Below are 20,590 nucleotides of genomic sequence, written 5' to 3'. Positions count from 1 at the left end.
AGAGTGGTACCCTGTGGTGGAGAGAGAGCCATCTCCAATCAAGGGTCTGAATGGCTATTGAATGCTTTTGCCCACTGATTAAATTTTACTAAGCTCTCACTGTACGTGAGATCCTAAGCCAGTAGATACAAGAAATACGCCCTAACTCTTCAGCCCTGGCACAAGACATCAGGATATTTGAGCCTTCTCTTCATTTGATGCTTTTCTATAGCCTGTAGACAAGGTCAGGCTTCTTCCAATCAACTATCCCTTGGCCCTGCACTCCTGCCTATCTACCCTCCAAGGTTCATTCCTCCTCCCAATAAACATTTCAAAGGAATGGGTTATTTTATTATTTTATTCTCATTCCACTCCCTGCTGCCATTGGGCTTCTACTGACTACTGAGGTCTGCAGTTGTGAATACTGAAAGATCTCTGGGAGTATTAAACACTGTTGTTTACTCCCTGCATTTTCCCGTGAGATATCCTGATGTGGTCATCTTTTGACTTGTTCTTTGATGGTTTCCTGGGCATACCCCTAGGAAGGGATTCCCAGGGCCCATCTTTAGCTTGTAATCTTGCCCATTCTTGGTGTTTTGCCACCACCTATTTTTGCAATGACTCCAAAGTCTCCAGCCTCCAAGACTGGGTACCCAGTCTCAGACCAAGCATTTCCACGCTGATGTCCTGCGACACATCCAAGACTCCTACCATGTACCTTACACATGCTCTCGCTTGCTTGCTTGCTTGCTTGCTTGCTTGCATGCTTTCTTGCTTGCTTGCTTGCTTTTTTTCTCTTTCTACTTTCCCCTCCCCTACTGTGGTACTGGGGATCAAGCCCCAGGAATCTAATTCTCATTAGTCCCACATGTATCCATTTAAAGGCCTCTCCCTCAGAGAAGCCTTCCATTATCCCCCTTGCTAGGCAAGGCCTCTTTTTTGCTCGGTACTTCCCTGTAGAACTCTGAAATTTGTAAATTATTAATTACTTATAATAATTCATTGGCTGTTTGTCTTCCTCTCTGGACTGAAACAGCCGTGAGAATAAAGAGCTTCTCCACGTCACTGTTACATCCCCAACACCTAAAACCAGGAAGAGTAAGAATATTTTAGTCCCATTGAACTCATCACTTACCACCTGTAAGCTTCCTCCTTTTCTTATAAGCACCACACTAGCTGAGAGAACCACAATCCATTTAGTCACCCAAGGTGTAGACATTCTCGACTCTTCCCTTCCTCTTATTAACATTTTCACTTAACTATTCATACCCTAAACACTTTGTAACCTGACCTTTCCTCACCATCCTGGCTACCCAAACTCTCATTCATGCCATCACCTCTTGTCTCAGTTACTGCAGTAACATCTTAATCATTTTCCTGTAATCCTGTCCCTTCCCATTTTAAATCAGTCTCTCTATGCACCTGCTAAAGGAATGTTTCCACAATGCAGATCTACCCACATCTTTCCATGGAGAATCCCCCACTGACTCCCTTCCCATTACCCAAGTTCCTTAGCGTGGCATTGAAGGCCCCACTGTAAGTGGACTGTCATATGGCTTTCCAGCCTCGTTCCTGTCCCTCAGCAAGCTGATTGTGGCTTCCATGAGCTCAGGCTGTTTCTTCTTTCCATGCTTTGCTTCACCTTTCCTCTCACATGGAATTCCCTTGCCTGCTTTCTCTTTTCCATCTCCCCCAAGTGCACATGGGTAACTACTGTTTCTTCTTAAAGGCTCAACTCTGATCCTCCCACCCCTTGCAGGAGGGCTTCTGTAAGCCATGACTGTTTTTCCACAGGACTTGGGTATCCTTGTTCTCACCACGTGATATTAGAGCCCAGTCTGTTTTTACAACAATGAGCTGCTTAGGTCAAGGACAGTCCTCTTTGTAACTTGCATGCCTGGTACATAGCATTTCTTTTAAAAGAATGAACAAATGAGCTCCAAATAATGGATGAGGGTCAAACTCGTAATACTGCTACTGATATTAATAGGTATTTGTTGCATTCTTTCCAGGGGCCAGGTATTAATCCAGGTCTTTAGATGTATGAAGACTTTACTATTCACAACAACTTCCTAAGATAGGTAATGTTATTTTGCTCAGTTCATAGACGAAGAAACCAAGGCACAGAGAGGTTAAATTATTTGTCCATGATAATGCAGCTCAGAGACAGAGCTGGGTTTTGAACCTAGCAGGCTGTTCCTGGGTCCTGGCTCATAGTTTCTTCTTGTACTGCCTTTCCACTATCAGAAATAACATACAAGAGGGGCCGGGGATTTAGCTCAGTGGTTCTGCCACCTGCCTCGCAAGCGGAAGGACCCGAGTTCAATCCCAGTACCAAAAAAAAAAAAAAAAAGAAAGAAAAAAAGAAATAACATACAAGAACATTTAAAATTACACGTCTAGCCAGATGTGGTAGCACCTGCCTCTCAGCACTTGGGAAGCTGAGACAGGAGGATCGCCAGGAGTTCAAGGCCAGCCTAGACTACATAGCAAGACCCTGTTTCAAAGAACAAAACAAAACAGCCAGGGATTTAGTTCAGTGGCACCACGCTTAGCTCGCAAGTGCAAGGTCCTGAGTTCAATTTCCGGTACTGGGGAAAAAAACAAACCCCCAAAACACATCTGATTTTTTTCTCTGCATTACTTCATGGATGTGATAGGATTCCCTATCCCTGTAGGGTAAAAAGAATCCAAAAGTAGCCACCAGGGCAATCACTGGGTGTTTCTGTACATTTCTATGGGAAGCAGGTTATTACCTGGGAAGTTGTGTCAGGTTCGTAAAGAGTATGACCTACAGGTAGTCAGAAAGAATAGCCAGATTGGGGCCAGCTTATTTCTGTGTTTAAAACTTCTTCCTCTTATAATGTCACAAAAGCTATATTTAATGATCTAGTCCTTCACCTGGCAACCTGTTGAATGGGGGTGGGAGCATATCAAATTGGCCATCATTGGCACCTCAGAAAATGGTCTGACTGAAGAAAAAGGAAAGGGGAAGGGAGCAGAAAGAATTACGGCATCATCGGGAAAGGAAGCCATTAAAAAGAAGCTGAGTCTGGTGGCATGCTCCTGTAGTCCCAGGAGGCTACTTAGGCTGAGGCAGGAGAATGGCTTGACTCCAGGACCGCCTAGTAGGACCCTATCTCAGGGTTGGGGGATCTGGGTTACCATAAAAAGGACTTCACTTACTGCACAGTTTTCACAGACAGGCAACCTAAGAAATGGGAAGAAAATGCAAAGTGCTGATGTTCTGTTATTTGGCTTTTCCCAAGAACAAGAATTTTCATTAGGGCAAGAAGGGTAGAGAATGATGTCAGCCTAGGCCGTGGTGATAGCACAGTTCTAGGCTCTGAAAGAAGCTAGGCCCTGTGAGGGGCCTGAAACTTAAAGATGGTTGCCAGTGTGCCTGTGTGGATGGAGTGGGGGAAGGTACTGTGGGGAATGTGGGCTGTTATAAAAGTAAGTCTGGGGTTGGATCACCTAGTTCTAAAACCCCATTGGAGTTCCATGGCGGGAAACCATGGAAGCCCCCACAGGTGTGTGTGGCCAGCATCAGAGGGGAATTCTCCTGTCATTGCTGTGGGAGTCACTCACCCACCACCTGAAGTCCTCGCTCCTGCATCCCATAGGTGTGAAGGGTCTCCTAACAGTCGGACACAGCATCAGGCCCTCGGAAGGCACTGGATCAGCAAATCCTGTCCTCCCCCTCCTCACAGGGGAGAAAGCAGGGGTCAGCAGACTTTCTCTGTAAAGAGCTAGATAGTAAATATTTTCAGCTTTATGGGCCACATACAGCCTCTATTATGTGTTCTTGTTTGTTTTACAGTCCTTTGTAAATGTAGAAAACACTCCTAGCACACTCCCCACACAATTATTCCTCCTAGAAATAACCCAACTGTAGCTTCAGGCTCTGCCATACAGAGTGAATGATTTAGAGACCAGATTCTGCCAAATTTTGTCTTTGAGTACTAGACCCCTTGTGGTGTGATATGAGTTAGAACTCTGGAAGAGATGTCTGCAGAATGTAGCATCAGGGGCCAGTTCTGGAACTCAGGCCACAGAGGTGAGTTCTGGTTAACGAAAAAGGAAATGTCCTTATCTTCCTCTAAGGTGATTTCACACTGGTAATGGCCTTCATTGCAGTGACTAAGATGTGAATCCCTGACATTGGAGTTGGAAAAAAGACTTAAAATGAAGAAGATTCCATTCAGGAAGTGAAAATTCAAAGTTCTGCTCTTTTAGAGGCAAAAAACAGCCTGGCATCGTGTGTGTGACTAGTCTCAGCCCTCAGAAGGCTGAGGCAGAAGGATCAAGAGTTCAAAGCCAGCCTGGTGAGACCCTGGAAAACTTAGTGAGACCCTTTCTCAGGAAAAAAAAAAAAGAAAAAAGAAATATTGTTTTGCCTGGAATGAGTTAGGTACAAGTATCCAAGTTTTCATAAAAATGGAGGCAAATTTTCTGATTGTATATATTATTGTCATTGTTCCTTTTTTCTTTTTCTTTTTTTTTTTTTAAAAAGGGACTAGGTAAATTTGAATTTTGCTGTGACCCTTCATTTGTTAACTGTACAGTAGTTTTTTTGTTTTTTTGTGGTTTTTTTGGTAGCGGGGGTCGAACTCGGGTCCTTGAGCTTGCTCAGCAGGCAGCGAAACCACTGAGCTAAATCCCCGGCCCCTGTACAGTAGTTTTTTTACACATAATATTGAAAACTGAGAGAGTAACAGGGCAAACCCATCCTTTGCCTAATCCTCCACTCAGTCTATGGGGAAAATTGGACTCAGGCAGTTTAAGGTCTGTGGTCCCACCCTGAGAGCTATGAAGGAGGGGATATATGCTTTGCAATTCCAAATCTTTTAGGGTTAGAAATATACAGTGTTTGACAGTCATGCATGTTATTATTTTTGCAGCAAGATTCATGAATATTTACACAAGAGGAGGATAAATAAAGATTACAACTTAGCCTAGCCTCAGGTTAGAAAAGATGTTGTCACTAAATAGATGACAAAAAGCTTTCTGTTTGCAGAGCATTTTGAATTTGAGAATTCTTGCAGGTAAGAGGTAGACTTGAGGCCTGCCTGTGAGTGCAAAGGATGTGTCCCCACAGAGCCTAGCACATAGCAAGCGCATAGCAGGTACTCATTGAAAGTCAATTGCTTTTTATTAATGTAGACACGATGACTTCAGTCAAGAATGTTATTTGGCTATTAAAAAACTAGCCCTTATTTACCTTTTCATTTTTCTAATTTAATAATGTATTTTTAAAATGCTGGAACTCCTCTATCAGCTGTAATTAAATCTACCTCAGAGGTTGAATAGGAGAATAGTAATAAGGGGAAGACAGATGGACTCTGTTGTGTTACTGGGGCATGGACTAGTTAACTTGTGGAGGTGTCTTGCAATTTTCTAATTTTGTAACTGTTCTTTGTATAACCATTGACTTAGCAGTATTGATGAAAATTGAATATCTGAGCAGGTTTATTGTGCCCTACTCCCAACTGCTTATTTACACCATGAACTGAAAATGGCCAAAATGATGTAATAACAGTGTTGAAAATGATACCATCAGCAGGAAAAGAATGGTGAGGTCATCCTCTTAGAACATCTGGCCAGTTCCCTACACAGGCCAGAGTCTCATTAGGGAGCTCCTGTTAGAAATGAGAGGAATCGGGAGTGAGTGTTAACGAAAGCAAAGAAAATGAATTTTTTTTTCAATGGGACCCACAATGAAAAGCTAAAGCAATTTGGATCCTGACACGAGAAAGCAAAAGTGTATGCCTATCATCAGATTTCTACCTTTGTTGAACATAAAATCAGAGGAACCATTATTACTTGGTTATTTTTTTAAAGTAGATTTAAATAGCAGAGAAGGTATGAAAGAAAGCAAAACATAAAACTAGTAAATGTGATGCCTGTGAGTCACTAGAAGAGATTATCAAAGAGGATCATAGACTCCTCTATTTTCAGAAGGGATTTAAGAGCGACCTTGGGTGATTGATCAGTTTAAATATGAGGACACAGAAGAGAGGGAGGGAACTCTGCAAAGCTGAAAGATGCCTGCAGTCACCCTGATGGCCACAGACTGAGGCAGAAGTAGATGTGTGGCATGTCTTCCTCCTTTGCCTCACCCTGGGAGAGGATGTGCTGCAGGGGCCATGAACACTAGGGAAACAAGGGAGCTTCTTGTCCAGAGCTGGTGACACCACAGCAAGAGTGGGATGCTCCTTTAGGCACGAACTCTGCAATAAGCTTCAAGTGGTTTATTTAGAATCTGGCCAGAAAAGGAAGCGAATATAACAGGTCAGCATTTCTCACCAGCTGGCTTGGCATCTCATGGTAGTAAATGCTCTCATCTCAGAGCTCTCGAGTTCTGCTTGCTGTTTTGGCTTAGGAGTTTGGTGGTTCCCGTAAGGCCCTAGATTTCCACTTCTGGGTGGATATTCTGATACACAGCCAGTGTGGGTCAAGAGGAGCTATAGCCAACCTGGGAAGGTGCCCCGCGGATAGTTAAATAGATTTCTCTGCTCATTCATTGGTCCCCTGTTCCCACTGGACCCAGGTTGGAACTGCCCACCATTAGGATTGTCTTAACCTGAGACTCCCTACCGGCCACACTTGGGAGATATGATATCTCTGTCTACAGATATGTTCTGCCCATTCCCCTTCTTGTGGGGGAACACGTGTTCTCAAGTGGCCATGCTTTGGGCCTTTGATGTTTTTAGGAGTGAATATCAGCAGCCTATTTGGCTTCTCATCATGGCCTTCTGGATCACTGTTTCCTACTGAAATTCCATCTTAATTTTCTGGTGCTTTGAGAATTAGATACCCAACCAGGCTTGAGGCTGCTAAGCTTGTGAGGAATGGGGGAAATCATGTCCTGAAGTGATTCCTGAGTAGCTATGAAGAAATATAAGAATAGGGCCCAGGATTTAGCTCAGTGGTTCTGCTGCCTGCCTCGAAAGCATAAAGTTCCAAGTTCGATCCCCGGTACCCACCCCCCAAAAAAGAAAGAAATATAAGGATAGAGACAATACAGGTGGGTGATTGGCTTCTGATAACTTAGTGGGCTGCAGATCACTCCCCACCTTGACATCCATGCTGCTGGCAAGCACTTCCCTTGCTGCACACTCTTCCTGTGCTTCCAGCTGGTGGCGGGAGCTCTTTGTGTTCCCGTTTGCCTTATCAGCACAACTCCAGAGCAGGTTGGAACCTGCTGGTTGAGTTGACTTCTTTCTTCTATCAGCGTCTAAGAAGGTGAAGGATCAGTGAGACCCAAGCCACTTCTGTCACATATTAGGCCCACTTTAAACAAGCCAGAAATATAAATAGTCCATACAGTACCTGAATACACTCAGTTATATCATCTCCCTCCCATTGTCTTATTGTAATTCCTTGAAGGCAAGAAATGCTGTCTTTCTTTGCCCACAGAATGTGGCCAGGAGCCCACAGGTGCTTAGTAGATCTTAATTGAATCAATCAGCTGCCACAACATGGGTGCACGCATTTATCTGCCTTGTGTTTTTCATCCTGCTATGAATACTGACAACCTGTGCATTCAGCTGCCTTGCAGCAGCCTAGGTTCCACCTTTCTCTTGACCCTGCACAAGCTTTCTGAAGCTGTGTGTCTTCCAGCCTGTTTAAGCCAGCATGCTTTGTGAAGAATGAGGTCCTGTTAGCCTTGTGCATATGGTCTTTATATTATATATCCCAGTTTTAAGGGTCTTTCCATTTCCCTCTGCCTCTCCAACCCCTGATGTTTCTGACCTCTGCAAAGGGTTCACAGAGAATGAAGTCCACTCCCTGCTCCGCATCTGGGGCAGGGTGTTTAATTACCATGTAGTCTTTGTTCTGTGGTTGAGATCGGCCTTCTCTGTGTTGGGAGAAGGGAATTCCAGTCATCCTGGTGCATTATAATCAAGTTACTTATTGAAGTCAGGAGTAACAGTTCTCTGCTTTCATTCTGATCACAGGTGATACAGGGACATGGCATCTAGTGTTTCACTAGGTTCTTTAGGCTGTGGTTGCAATAGTGCTTTACAGTGGTATTTTGCAGTCTTTTAAAGACCTTGAAGTCATTATAAAAATATTGGCTCAAAATACCTGTCCATGAAATATATTTAATAACCTGTCCATGTTAGAAATCAAAATTATAAATTTTGATAGTCAAAAATAATTTGACTTAAAAATGAAGAGAGTGATGAGCCTGTGGCAGAGCTCATATTTCAGATTCACAGACATGCAGAGACTTGTGACTCCTAAAAAATGATAGCTTCATGTTGTCAAAGGCTGCTACTGCTCGGCAAGCTGTAAGCTGGGCAACCCTGCTGTATCCTAGTACTAGTGTCACAAAAAGGTGATAGGCCTTTGGCTGTCATCTCTAGAATCCTGGAGTTTGGTAAAACTTCACATTCGAGAGTAGTACAGAAGACATTTGTGGGATGAATTAATCATTTCCAGTCCAGCAAGTTTTATAATCATTTTCTAGTTGATGAGGATGAGGAGATCAGTGGTTTTATAGTGAAAGGACTAAAACTGTAGCTTGTGATTAGGTTTGTAGCTTCCAAAGACAAGAGGCTGCTGGAGCCAGGCAGTCAGTCTGTTCCGTATCCCTGAGCTTTGTGTATGTGTTCAGAACATACGTTACCAATAGGCATGTGCAGAGTTATCAATCTTTTGGCGCGGGAAACAGCTACTTCTGTTTAAAGGCACACACTAGTGAAGTGGATATTTTCTGATAAGCTTGTCCACATGCAGTGGGTGTAGCAAACTGTGCAAGGCACAAAGAGATAAGCAAGGGGAGCAGGACAGTTCTGCCAAGCTTTGATAATGGAATGGGCTTAGGAGGGGTTCATGACACCTGGGCGGCCCAGCCTGGTTTGGTTATGGATTACTTTATATCTATCATTTCCCAGCATTTGGCTTGTTCTCCGAGTCTGACTGTCTCTTTAACAAGAGAATGCTGTGTGTAGTATTAGAACAGCAGTTCAAGGACACAGGACTCTGGGTTTTATTTCTGGTTGGGTTAGTGACATGAAACACTCAGGCCTTTTAGGAGCTTCTTGTCCATTTCTAAAGTAACATCCTGTGGTCAGAAGGGACAAGAGCCAGACATCTTTCCCTACACTGAGATCAGGTAGAGTCTCTGCAATGTGATTTGGATGTGCCTTAGAAATATTTGGTTGTTTTCAATAGAAATGGAGTGGGGAGTCAGGGAGGAGTATATTAAATCTGACTTTTACAAATAAAAGGTATTTATGGGAAGCTCTAGCATCTTTTTCATGTTTCTTCTCAGTTACAGCTCTGCTAAGCATCACTGCGAATTCCTGGGTTGCTAACAAAGTTGAAATTTATCATTAAAGGCGATTCATCCAAAAGTTATGCTGTCAGACCAGCATCAGGCAGGTGTAAGTCGCACTTCACCTTTTGCTTCTCATGGTTGGGGCCTTGGACAAGCTCCTTAACTTTTATAAACTTCAGTTTCTGCATTTATAAAATGGAGAAAATGGAAATCACTCATAGGAGTGTGCTGATAATGAAAGGAAATATGTTTATCAGGTACTTTGCTTTGTACCTCACATGTACTAAACGTGATTGTTGTCATTGTTTTGGACAATGGTATTCTATAGCTGTTGTTGGAAATACAAATTCCTGTTGTGTGAAGAATGGACCCCTTCACATATATGTAGGTAATTCATGACTGAGGCATTGATTCACTGACAACTAAGTGTAACTATGAGAATAAAGACAGGGTGGGTTTTTGAGCACATCATTTTTATGTCATGCCTTCTACTAAGCCACTGTGTGTTCATCATGAGGATTCTCTTCTGAGCTGGAATGTGTCATTTTGAGGATGGATTAGATTCCACTATTGGATCTCAACTGCAGCCTTTGAGGAAGGTTACCTAAGGGCTGGCACACATGATATTTATAATTGAAAGCAATCTAATAAAATGTATTAAGTTGGCAGAAAGGAAATATGCAAAGTTTATAATGGTCCTGTCTAAACTAAGGCTAACTCGCAGCTCTGTTCTGGGATGAGAGGCTGCTGCTGGTGGGAGTGTACAGGGTTGAATCCAAAGAATAGGAAAATTCTGAATGGAGCTGGAATGGTTTGGGTCCTGTTCTTAATGCTAAGACAGGAAGCTGGTGTTGGTTCCTCCAAGCCTGCTGACCAGCCCAGTGGGGTGTGCTGCCAAGGTGAGCCAGACTCATTCCCTCAGTGCAAACCCTCTCTTCTCAGACAGACCCCTGGTCCTCAGGTGGGCTTGACAGCGGATGGCCTTTGTCCCAAGAAGGCAGCCACCAAAGCAGGCCTGAAGCCTGAGCTGACTCAGCCTAATATCACACCCATTGTCATAATTGCCATAATGTCACACCCTCCCCAGAGTCGGAGGCTAAGAGTTGTAATGGAAATAGGGAGCAATTAAGTAGAAATGAGAAAGTAAGGAAGTTATTGCTTCTGCTGTGAAGGATGTGTCAAATGTTAAAATATTTCTTTGCCCCCACTGGAGTAAAAACATCTTTCTCACTATGTTGGAGGGAAGGAAGTGGACAGTCTTGAATGGTATCCACGTGGTCATTCTCCACCCTTTCCCTGAGCCTCTCCTCTATGGTGTGTCTTGGATGTCATGGTGGGGAGATGAACTCCCCCTTATGTCTGTTACGGGCACCACAAAAGCCTTGAGCAGTGCAAAAGTAAAGCCTGCTTGTTTAATCAGAAATCTATCATTCAACATTTAAAGGCTCCACAAAGATACAAAGTAGGGCAAGACGGCCTGTACCTGTGTAGGTGCCACGAGAATATTGGGTACCATATTTCTAATGATAAAAACAACTCTATATCTATATATCCTCTTTTAAGTGCCATGAGCAGAGAAGGGAATAGTTCCTGTTTTATAACTGGGGAAACTGAGGCACAGAGAGGAGCTAAGGATTTGTTCTTCTGAGACTTAGAGCAGTGTGAGTAGCTCACATGTATCCGGGACTTTCCTGCCTGGCATTCTGTCAAGGACTCTAAATATATTATCTCATTTGATTCAAGCAGCAGTGCTTATGACTATTATTAACTGTTTTACACATGAAGAAATCTTGGCTTAAAGAATTTAAAGAAGTAGCCCAAGACCACACGGCCAGTAAGTGGCTAAGTCCAGAGTTGTCCCCAGCATCTACCTCCAGAGGTGCCTAACCTCTGCACAGCACTGCCTGGTCTGCTTCCCTGGATCAAAGTCACCTTAGTCTACTATTTCTTGCACTAAATCCCTTGCATGCCACCCTCTGGCTCTTTTGTGGAAACTGGCTCAAGCTCTTACTGAAGGAAGGAATGTTGCTCCCATGTACTAGGGAACATTGGGCGTGGCAGGCCTTTCAGAGTTGCTTGTGGTCTATTTTAGCAGTGACCGCTCACTTCTCTGCACCTTTCAAATGACCCAGCCTGGCTCGTGTGTCCACTACCGTGACCATACACACATGCCTTCCGGGGAATGGCTGGCACTCAGCAGCTCTTGCTGCCCCTTGCTGCCCCAGGCTATTTGGAATCAGGCCACTGTAAGGGAGGAATGTGGTTGCAGTTACTTTTTGAGCAGCTCAACCTGATTATGGGTGAGGTGGTGAGGTGGTGAGGTGGGTGAGGCGCTGAGCTCCAGAGGGGACTTCTGGGTAGCCCTTTTGCAGTGTTGGGAATTAAGGGTACCCTTGTCCCGGCTGCTTCCAGATGATAACGTTTGCCGAGCTCTTTAACAGATTCAAGGAGAGTGCTATCAGACCACAGCACCCTGGGAGACCTTCTGCTGGAAACCGTCTTGTAGTTCCGTGCAATGGGGTTTCCCTTCTGTGTGCTGTGTCACAGAAAGACCCTGAAAGCACAGAGGTGGGACTTCAGAGGGGAGCTGGAGGATCAGATGGAGACATTTCCCTTCTCACTCCACCTCTTGTCTCTCCTGGGATTGTTACTCCACCTTGCTGGCCGTGACAGTTGGGGGAAAAGGTACTTGGTGATCCTTGAAAGAAATGTAGATCTGGTGAAAGCCAGAGAGCCAGTGTGTTTATGTTCTAAAATCCCAGGGTGTGGATTAGCTGTGACCCTGAAGGGCTTCTTGGACCTCCTGGCAAAGATCATCTTTCTTTCCTATTGCCTTTCTTGACATTCTTGTTGCCCAGTGTTGAGCTAGAGGTGGAAGAATCCATCTTGGATGATTTAAAAACCATTTATATCCTCCCTGCCCCTTTGATTTCCTCATTCCTTCCGGCAGAGGGCCTGGGTCAGGCTGGGCGCCTGGGCAGTGACTGCTGTGGGTAAGAGCAAGGGCTCCAAGCCAGATGCCTGGGTTTTTATCCTGCTGCTGTCATGTACAGGGTGAGAGGATGGGTCAAGTCATGAGCCCCGTAAGCCTGTTTCCTAACATATCAAGTGGGGATAATAAGAGTGGCTGCTTCTCAGAGCTGTTTCTAGGATTCGACCTGATGGTGTCTACAAAGTCCAGTGCCTGGTGCAAAGTAAGCTATCAGTAAATATTTGATGACAACAACTGCATAGCTGCAGAATTTCACTCCCCACTAGCCAGATGAGAAAACCAGAGCCCAGAGAGTAGGAGACAGTTTTTATGGCTGTACCAGTGAGGAATGTATAAGCTACCTGCTTGATTATAAGCTCCTTGCGGACAAGAACAGACCTTCTAAGCACGTGTATAGTGCCCACTCAGGAAATACTAAATTGATGCTCATGATGGTACTGCCTCTTTTTTTTTCCTAGTGCTGAGGATTGAACACAGGGCCTTAACACCGAGCTACATCCCCAGTCCTTTTTAAACTATTATTTTTATTTTGAGACGGTCTTGCTAAGTCTCTAAATCGCCCAGGCTGGGTTCAAACTTACCCCCCAGAGTGCTGGGATTACACACACCTCTCATGTTGTTTTTTTCTGGTAGCAGTGGGCAGAAAGGATGGAGGTAGCAGTAAAATGGAGCGGCTGTAGGCGACATCCCTCCGCACTGCGGGCTGTTCCCTAGGGAAGGGCTGCTCTGCCGCTCTCCCTTCCATTCAGCCTAGCATTTGGCTTGTAGCCAGGCTCCAGAGGCGAGAAACTCAGGACATGTATGCCCAGGTGTGAAGGGATGCTGCAAAAAGGACTCTGGCCACAGCGCGGCCTGCTGGTCCTGTGAATGTGGCCTCCTTCAGGGTGAAAGGAAGCTCCCTGGAATAGCCGTGGGGTTCTTTTGGGGAACTGGCCCCTTCTAAGAGTGAGCACAGCTTTCTGAATTTGCACTACAAGATCTGGGGTGGCACCTTAAACTATTTCAGGGCCGTGTTGATGACCATGCATTTGGGGTAGTCAGTATCATCCTTGTGACTTTCAACGTTGCCTCTCACGTTCAAATGCAGGAATGTGTCTAATGAGCATGTTCGTCTTCTGGAATATTCTCAAGGTCCACAAAGGCAAGGAGCAGCCAGTTCCCTTGGCATTCCCAAGGTGAAGGGGGACCGTTATGTTGTCTCCTGTCTCATGAGAAGAATGAAAGACCTTTGCTCCGGGCTGGTGAACCACAGAACAAAGCCCAGACCAAGCTTGGGGAAGAACTGAGTTCAGATGATGGCTCTGCCACCCAAGTCATGGGCAAGGAACTTGATCTCCAGCTCTTCGTTTGTTTAACTGCATTTGAGATTAATATTACATCTTAACTGTCTCACAGCATGGTGAAAAGAATCAAAGAACTACATGAGAAAACTTTCCGATAACCATTGTTTATATTGAACAGTAAAAACCATCACTCCCTGTTATCAAGTGTGCCTTCTAATGAAGACTTCTCTAGTTTTTCAAGCTTTAAGAATTCTTTCCTAGCTAGGCATGGTGGTGCACTCTGGGGGACTGAGGCAGGGGATTGCAAGTTTGAGCCCAAACCCAGCCTGGGGAACTTAGGGACTTAGCAAGACCCTATGTCAAAAACCTTTTGTTTTTTAAAGGCTGGGAATATGGCTTAGTGCAAAGACCCTGGATTCAATCCCTAGTACTGGAAAAAAATCTTTCCTGCCTTCGAAATCTCAGGGCACTTACTCATGCCTCCTTTTTGATGTTTGTATAATTCTGTCTTATTCTATCTTTATGCCATGTTAAGCAACCTCAGGGCAGAATTCATGTTTATATTATATTTATATCTTTCATTATAATACCTTGCCTGAGAAAACTCTCATTACTTAAAAATGTTTAAACATCATTTTTTGTTTGTTTTGAGACAGGGTCTCACTATGTAGTTTAGGCTGGTCTTGAATTCACTATATAGTCCAGGCTGGCCTCAAATTCATGGTGATCCTCCTGCCTCAGCCTTCCAAGTGCTCAATTACAGGTGATATGCCACCATGCCTAACTTAGAAATAAACTGTAATAATTATTCTACATTATTTTTACCAGAGCAGTTAATAATAATGGGCCTACCAGCTAGTAGATATACCATACATATATTTTAGTCTTTTTATTTATATTTTTAATTTATTCATTTCATTTTTATTGGCATTTAATTTATGTATAGTGATGTTCACTCTTTTCAGTGCACATTTTAATAGGTTTTGAAGAATATGTGTAGTTATTTGTATAGACATGGTAGTACCCCACTGTGATCACCCCTAGATTTCCCTCATGCTTGTTTGTTGACAACCTCTTGCCAGACCCTAACCCTTGGCAACCACTTGTTTGTTTTCTATCCCTTTAGTTTTGCCTTTTCTAGAATGTCATATAATTGCACAGTATGTAGCTTTCTGATTCCAGCTTTTTTTTTAGCATAAGGCATTTGTGACTCCTTCATGTTCTGTGTATATTGATTCTTATATTTTAATCACAGAGTCATTCATACAGTATTCCATTTTGTGGATGCCTGATTTGGTTTATCCATTCACCAGGTGATGAACATTTAGATTGTTTCTAATTTTTGGTCAGTATAAATAAAGCCACTATCAATATTTGCATAGAGGTTTTTATGTGAACATAAAATTTCATTTCTCTTGGGTAAATACCGAGGAGTGTGATTGCTGGGTCATATGGTAAATAACGTTTAATCTGGTAAGAAACTGCTGAACAGTTTCCAAAGTGGCTATACTACTTTGCATCCCCTCAAACAATGCATGGGAGTTCTTTTCTCTGCATCTTGATCAGTACTTGTTATTGTCAGATTTTTGTTTGTTTGTTTTGTTTTTTGAGTGATTCTAAAAGATGTATAATGGTATCAAATTGTGGTTTTAATTTGCATTTCCCTAATGACAAATGAAACTGAGCATCTTTTCCTGTGCTTATTTGTCTTTCATATGTCATTTTTGGTGAAACATTAGTATAAGTCTTTTGCTTATTTTTCATTGAGGTTTTGTTTTCTTTTTAATGAGTCTTGAGAGTTTTTTATGTACTCTGGTTACGAGTTCTTTATCACACATGTTTTGCAAACATTTTATCCCAGTCTACTGTTCATAATTTCATCTCTTAGCAATGTCTTTTAAAGAGCAGATGTTTTTAATTTTGGTTATTAATTTTGTTCTTTTGTAATAGCTGATCCTTTAGGGATTGTACTTTTGGTGTTATGTCTAAAATATTTTACTTAACCCAATGTCACTAAAATCTTTTTCTGTTTTTTAATTTTTATTTATTTATTTTTTGGTACTGGGGATCGAACTCAGGTCCTTGCGCTTGCGCAGCAGGTGGCGAAACCACTGAGCTAAATCCCCGGCCCTTTTTCTGTTTTTTAATAGAATTTTATAGTTATAATCATTTTGAGTTCATTTTTGTAAATAGTATAAGGTATGGGCCAAGGTTCAGTGTTTTTGCATGTGCAATGTTTTTGCAATTGCTCCCCACCCCCATTTAAAAGTTGAAAAACCTATCCTTTCTCCATTAAGTGGCTTTTGCACCTTTGTCATAAATCAGTTGATCATGGATATTGATCTACCTCTGGACTCTAGTCCATTGATATGTACATCTGTCCTTTTGCCATACTTTACCATCTCGAGAGCTTGTTTGGAGGTTCTAGCAGGGGAGTGCAGCTACTGTCCTTTACCCTTGACCGAGGAACGGTCCTCCTCTATCGGGGGTGGTCGTCCTCTTCGACCGAGCGCACAGCTTCGGGAGGGACCCTCATGGTGCGGTGAGGGAGGAAGGGAACACCCGCCTACCCCGCCAGCTCAGTAGAATCAACCCTGGTGATCAATGGGGTGACAGAGGTTCCAGCCAGGTCGCCCTCGCATCCTCATACTTTACTGTCTTGGTAGTAACTGGTTCCTTGGTAAGTTTTGAAATCAAGTAATGTGAGTCCTACAATTTCATTCTTCTTTTCAAAATGGTTTTGATTACTCTGTTTTCTTCAAACTTTCTGTAGAAATCTTTAAATCCACTTATTAATTTCTACCAAAAAGTCCTGCCAGGATTTTGATTAGCATTGAATTTTGATTTGCATTGAATTTATAGATCAGGCTGGGAATGATCGACATCTTAACAATACTGAATCTTCCAATCTCTAGCCATGATATATCTCCCTATTTAGCTCTTTGGTTTATTTCACCAACATTTTAAAGTTTCTATCCTAAGTACTTGGGGTTTGGGGGCTACTATAATTCATTAAATATTTGTCAAATTCATGACTAAACAAACCGTGTCAACCTACTTATGAGTGCTTGTCTTGATTCTGTAACCAAATACATACAGATGCTAGAGTAGAGTCAGAATAGTCATCAAATCTCTGGACATGTTAGCAGAGAGGCTAAGACATCTGAGTATAACTCTGAAGGGAAGGAAATCTGGGCTTCATTTGGATACCTTCCCTGTCATATTCTTTAATCCTTCCTGACCAGGGTCTCCCGCCTAGCACAAGTTGTATGTTGAGAAGTCTATGCCTTTCAGGGCCAGAGAGAGCAGAGCTGGCTTTCTCTGCAGATGCCATAGGTAGTTGCATGATTTTAAGGTGCTGAAGAGGCCATATGACAAAATATTTCTTACTCTTAGCCTGGTTTGGCTCCAAGCCTGCCTCTTTTGCCCCTCCTTTGAGTCTTTTGAGTACAGTATTATATTTCCATAAGGTGTTATTCAGATGCACTCCATGGGGGAAGGTAGGTACTTATATCTGTTCCATCCAGTTAACATGTGCTAATTGAGCACCGACCATATGCACGATACTCTCAGACCTCCAAAGGGAAAATGGCACCCTTCCATTTGAGGAAATTACAATGATAGAGAATTAGGTTGTCAGAGCCAATTTTGCTTGGGAGTGGGGATGGCCAGGAGGTCTGAGGAAGCAATGCTGCTTGACTTGTTCAAGTTAGTGGAGGAACCTTAAGTTGAAGTAGGTTAGGAGGAACAAGGAAGATTAGTTGCATGAGGAAGGGGTGAGAGGGAAAGAGGGTCACAGAAGAGCCAGTGGGGCAGTGACAATAAATTCCACCTACTATGTTCTTTCCTTTTCCCCCTGACAGCATATTGATCAAACTCACAAACTTGATGCCAAGAGATACTGTATATTACTGTAATAACAACACCTTGGGCCGTATCATTTTATATAGTTTATACATCATGGTCATAGAGCTTTCTGTGGTAGGTGTTGAGTGTACTAATGAGCTATGCTAACTGCTCTAATAAAGACCTGCAAAATGAGCTTTTATGTCTTGCTCACCTTGAGTAGTAATTTGGTGTGAGGGGAGGGAGAAACTGTGTTTCTCCAGTCATCCAGGAAATGAACTCTGTTGTTATGTGGCCCACCCTCTAGGTTCTGAGAACTTAGGGGGAGGAATAAGGGAATGACTGGGAAGTTGTTTGCAGAGCTAAGACCTTGAAATGGTGCATGTCACTTGTGCTCATTCAGTCACACAGCTTCATCACAAGGGTGACTGAAAAATGCCTCTGGGCTATGTGTGCAGAAAGAGAATTTGCAACACTAGTAGGCCGAGAAATCTCTGCCATAGCATAGGGAAACTGAGGTACAGAATGGTCAAGTGACTTTCAGAAGGACACACTACTAAGTATGGAAGTTAGGATTTCAATCTAAGCCTTCTATTTTGATAGGATGGGATAACATTATTATCAGTAATAATAATAATTACAGTATTTAACAGTTGTGAGAGCAGTGTGCATTATATGGGGCATGGTGCATAAAGGTCTTGGTAATGTCCATGTCCCCTTCCTAGCCCTGGGTTCCTCTTGTCCTACAGAGAGCCAAGTATCCTGGAAACCAGTGGGCAGCACAGTGACTGCACAAGCCAGTAGCTGGGGGGTCCCATTCAGGGGTCCCAGGGAAGGGGGCTGAACAGGGAAGTGGCTGAGGGGTGCTGTCCCTGTGGGCCTGAGAGGCTGGGCACAGCAGACACTGACTCACTGGGCCCGAGGGGGCTGCCTCCTCTCTGTGCAGCACTGGAGCTGACCCTTCTGACACCTTCCTGTCCACCCCAGAGTGAGGCCCCAGAGAGCCAGGCTCGGGGCTCTGGCCCAGAATGGAAAAATGTCCTTGCCAGCACCTGCTTCCTCAGGAGTCCTTGTGACCTGAGCAACTTTTAAAAGGTAAACTTTAATTATTATAAAAGCCCTAACATGAATGAATAACTAAATTGGCACTGACAACTTAGATATTATTTATGGGTTAAACTTTTTAAATGGCTCTTTTTGCTTGTGTGGCAGAAATGTGGAGATAGAAGACATTCAGTGACTGACATTTGTGTGACACGAGAGGGTGGGGCTCCTGGGGAGCAAGAGTTGGGGCGAAGGACAGGCGCTCTTGGCAGTTTTGTGTTTTCTTTGCAGTACTGGGGATCGAACTCAGGGCCTTGCACTTGCCAGGCAGGCGCGGCACCACTGAACCACATCCCCAGCAGTCTTGTGTGGGGGGAGAGGCCCAGGTTGGGAGATGAGCCAGAGCTACGTGGAGGGTCCCCAAATGTGGAGAGATTGGTAGGAACTTGGATCCTCATCACCATCCACTTCCCCCATTCCCCGGCCGCTTACGCTTGCCTGTGAGATCTCCTTGCTTTCATCTGTGTTTCTCTCACTAACAAGCTCTTCATATGGTCTTTGTGCTTCTGGGTTTCCTCTTCTGTAAATTACCTGTTCATGTTTTAGGGCAATTTTGTCAAGAAGTTTGACTCTGAAAGGGAGGAGAGAATAGCAAGAGGGAGGTTTGTGTAAGATGGAAAAGAGATGAGCATGTTAAAATGAAGATGGAAGAGAGAAAAGGATGAATAGTCATGGGATGGGCAGAAGGAAGGACTGAGAATCTGGCCTTCCCTAGCAATGACAGTGAGGTTAGGGGAGGCCATGAGACTGGGAAAGGGAGTAGGTCCCTGGACCCTCGCCGCCTTTCCCTGAGCCCAGCTGGATGTCTGCTCCACTTCCGGCGTAGAGTCAGTGGAAGACTGTGGAGTTGGAAAGGAGGGGAAAGGACTCTGTGAAAATGGTCTATATCATGTTACTAAAGGTTGAGATATTTATTTGTTTGTTGTTTATTTTGAGACCTAGGACACAGTGGTGGGGTCCACAATTGGCCCCCAATGGTTGAGCAGAGTCATCATAAGGGAGCATAGGGCATAGCTTTGGATTAGCCTATGTTTTTAGAAACTCACAGAGGAGGGGTATGTCGCTATGAGAGTCTGTGTGGGGTGGGGTGAAGGAGCTGACCATGGGCAGAGGTGGACAAGACCAAGAGGAAGCAGTAAGGGCCTGAAGTGAGTTGAAGTTTTAGAACAGAAAGGACAATGGGAGATGCTTTACAGAGGCATGATGGCCAGCCTGGGTGATGAGCAGATATTGAGTGGACACTCAGGATGTTGGAATGGAACACCAAGGAAGTGAGTGCATGGGTCTAGGAACATGGTAGAAAGAGGTCCAGAGTTTGAGATTAGGCCTCTAGGAGGAGAATAATATTTATCGAGCACCTACTGTGTCCCAGACACATCATTGTAGGCCCTGGAATGCAACAATGAATAGGAGAATGGCTGCTGCCTACAAGGAGCCTGCGGTCCAGACAAGGAGAGGAAGCAGGGGTTAAACTGATAGATGTCTGAATAAGTACAGTTTTGATGTATGCTGCACAGTCAATCAGGGTGCCAAGACCGAGGATAACAGAGGGGCCTATCTGGGATAGAGGGCTCAGGGAGGACTTCTACAAGGAAGGGGTGTCTAAGAAGAGACCTGAGATGTGAGAAAGGAGCCAAGCATGCAAGGATGCTCCAAGAAGCATCCCAGGCAGAGGGTGAAGGATACATCAGAGCCCTGAGCAAGGGAGGAAGTGGCAAGCTTGAATAACCACAGGAAGGCTTGCAGGTTGACATGAGGATGGAATGCTGGGGTTGGAAAGGGAGGCAGAAGCCACACCCCTGCCAAGTGACACCCCTGCCAAGTTTCATCATTTTCCCCTAGGGCAGGGGTGGCGAACCTTTAGATACTGAGTGCCCGAACTGCAACCCCAAACCCATTTACTTACTGCAAAGTGCCAGCACTGCAATTAAACCTGAATACGGAGATTTTAGCTTAGACAAAACAACTCATACATTCACATCTTTTGTCTTAAAAGAAAAACACAATAGCAGAGCTTTCAATGATACAAACAGCTTTTCACTGAAAGGTAAAAGCTTGCCTTTGGCATGCTTTTGCACAACTAATGTGATCTTT

The 20,590-nt window shown here is 43.9% G+C and overlaps 1 protein-coding gene across 2 annotated transcripts in view; it reads left to right on the top strand.

Annotated features, from left to right (window-relative positions):
- The window catches only part of Sptb (spectrin beta, erythrocytic), a 120,365-nt gene that overhangs the window by 21,883 nt on the left and 77,892 nt on the right, over positions 1 to 20,590 (top strand). The window contains exon 1 of one of the 2 annotated variants that reach the window (XM_087195272.1): positions 8,961 to 9,106. The exons of the other annotated variant lie outside the window; for it this stretch is intronic. The gene's annotated coding sequence lies outside the window, so the exon portion shown is untranslated. Of the gene's footprint in view, positions 1 to 8,960; positions 9,107 to 20,590 lie in introns of those variants that run through there. 2 annotated transcript variants of the gene reach the window in all.

Source organism: Heterocephalus glaber, unplaced genomic scaffold (assembly GCF_053883595.1).
Source record: "Heterocephalus glaber isolate CG9 unplaced genomic scaffold, H.glaber_assembly_v1.0 deba00001608, whole genome shotgun sequence".
In the NCBI taxonomy this organism is placed as follows: Eukaryota; Metazoa; Chordata; class Mammalia; order Rodentia; family Bathyergidae; genus Heterocephalus; species Heterocephalus glaber.
The sequence above is the reverse complement of the archived record's forward strand: the minus strand, read 5'-3'. Positions and strand labels throughout refer to the sequence as shown.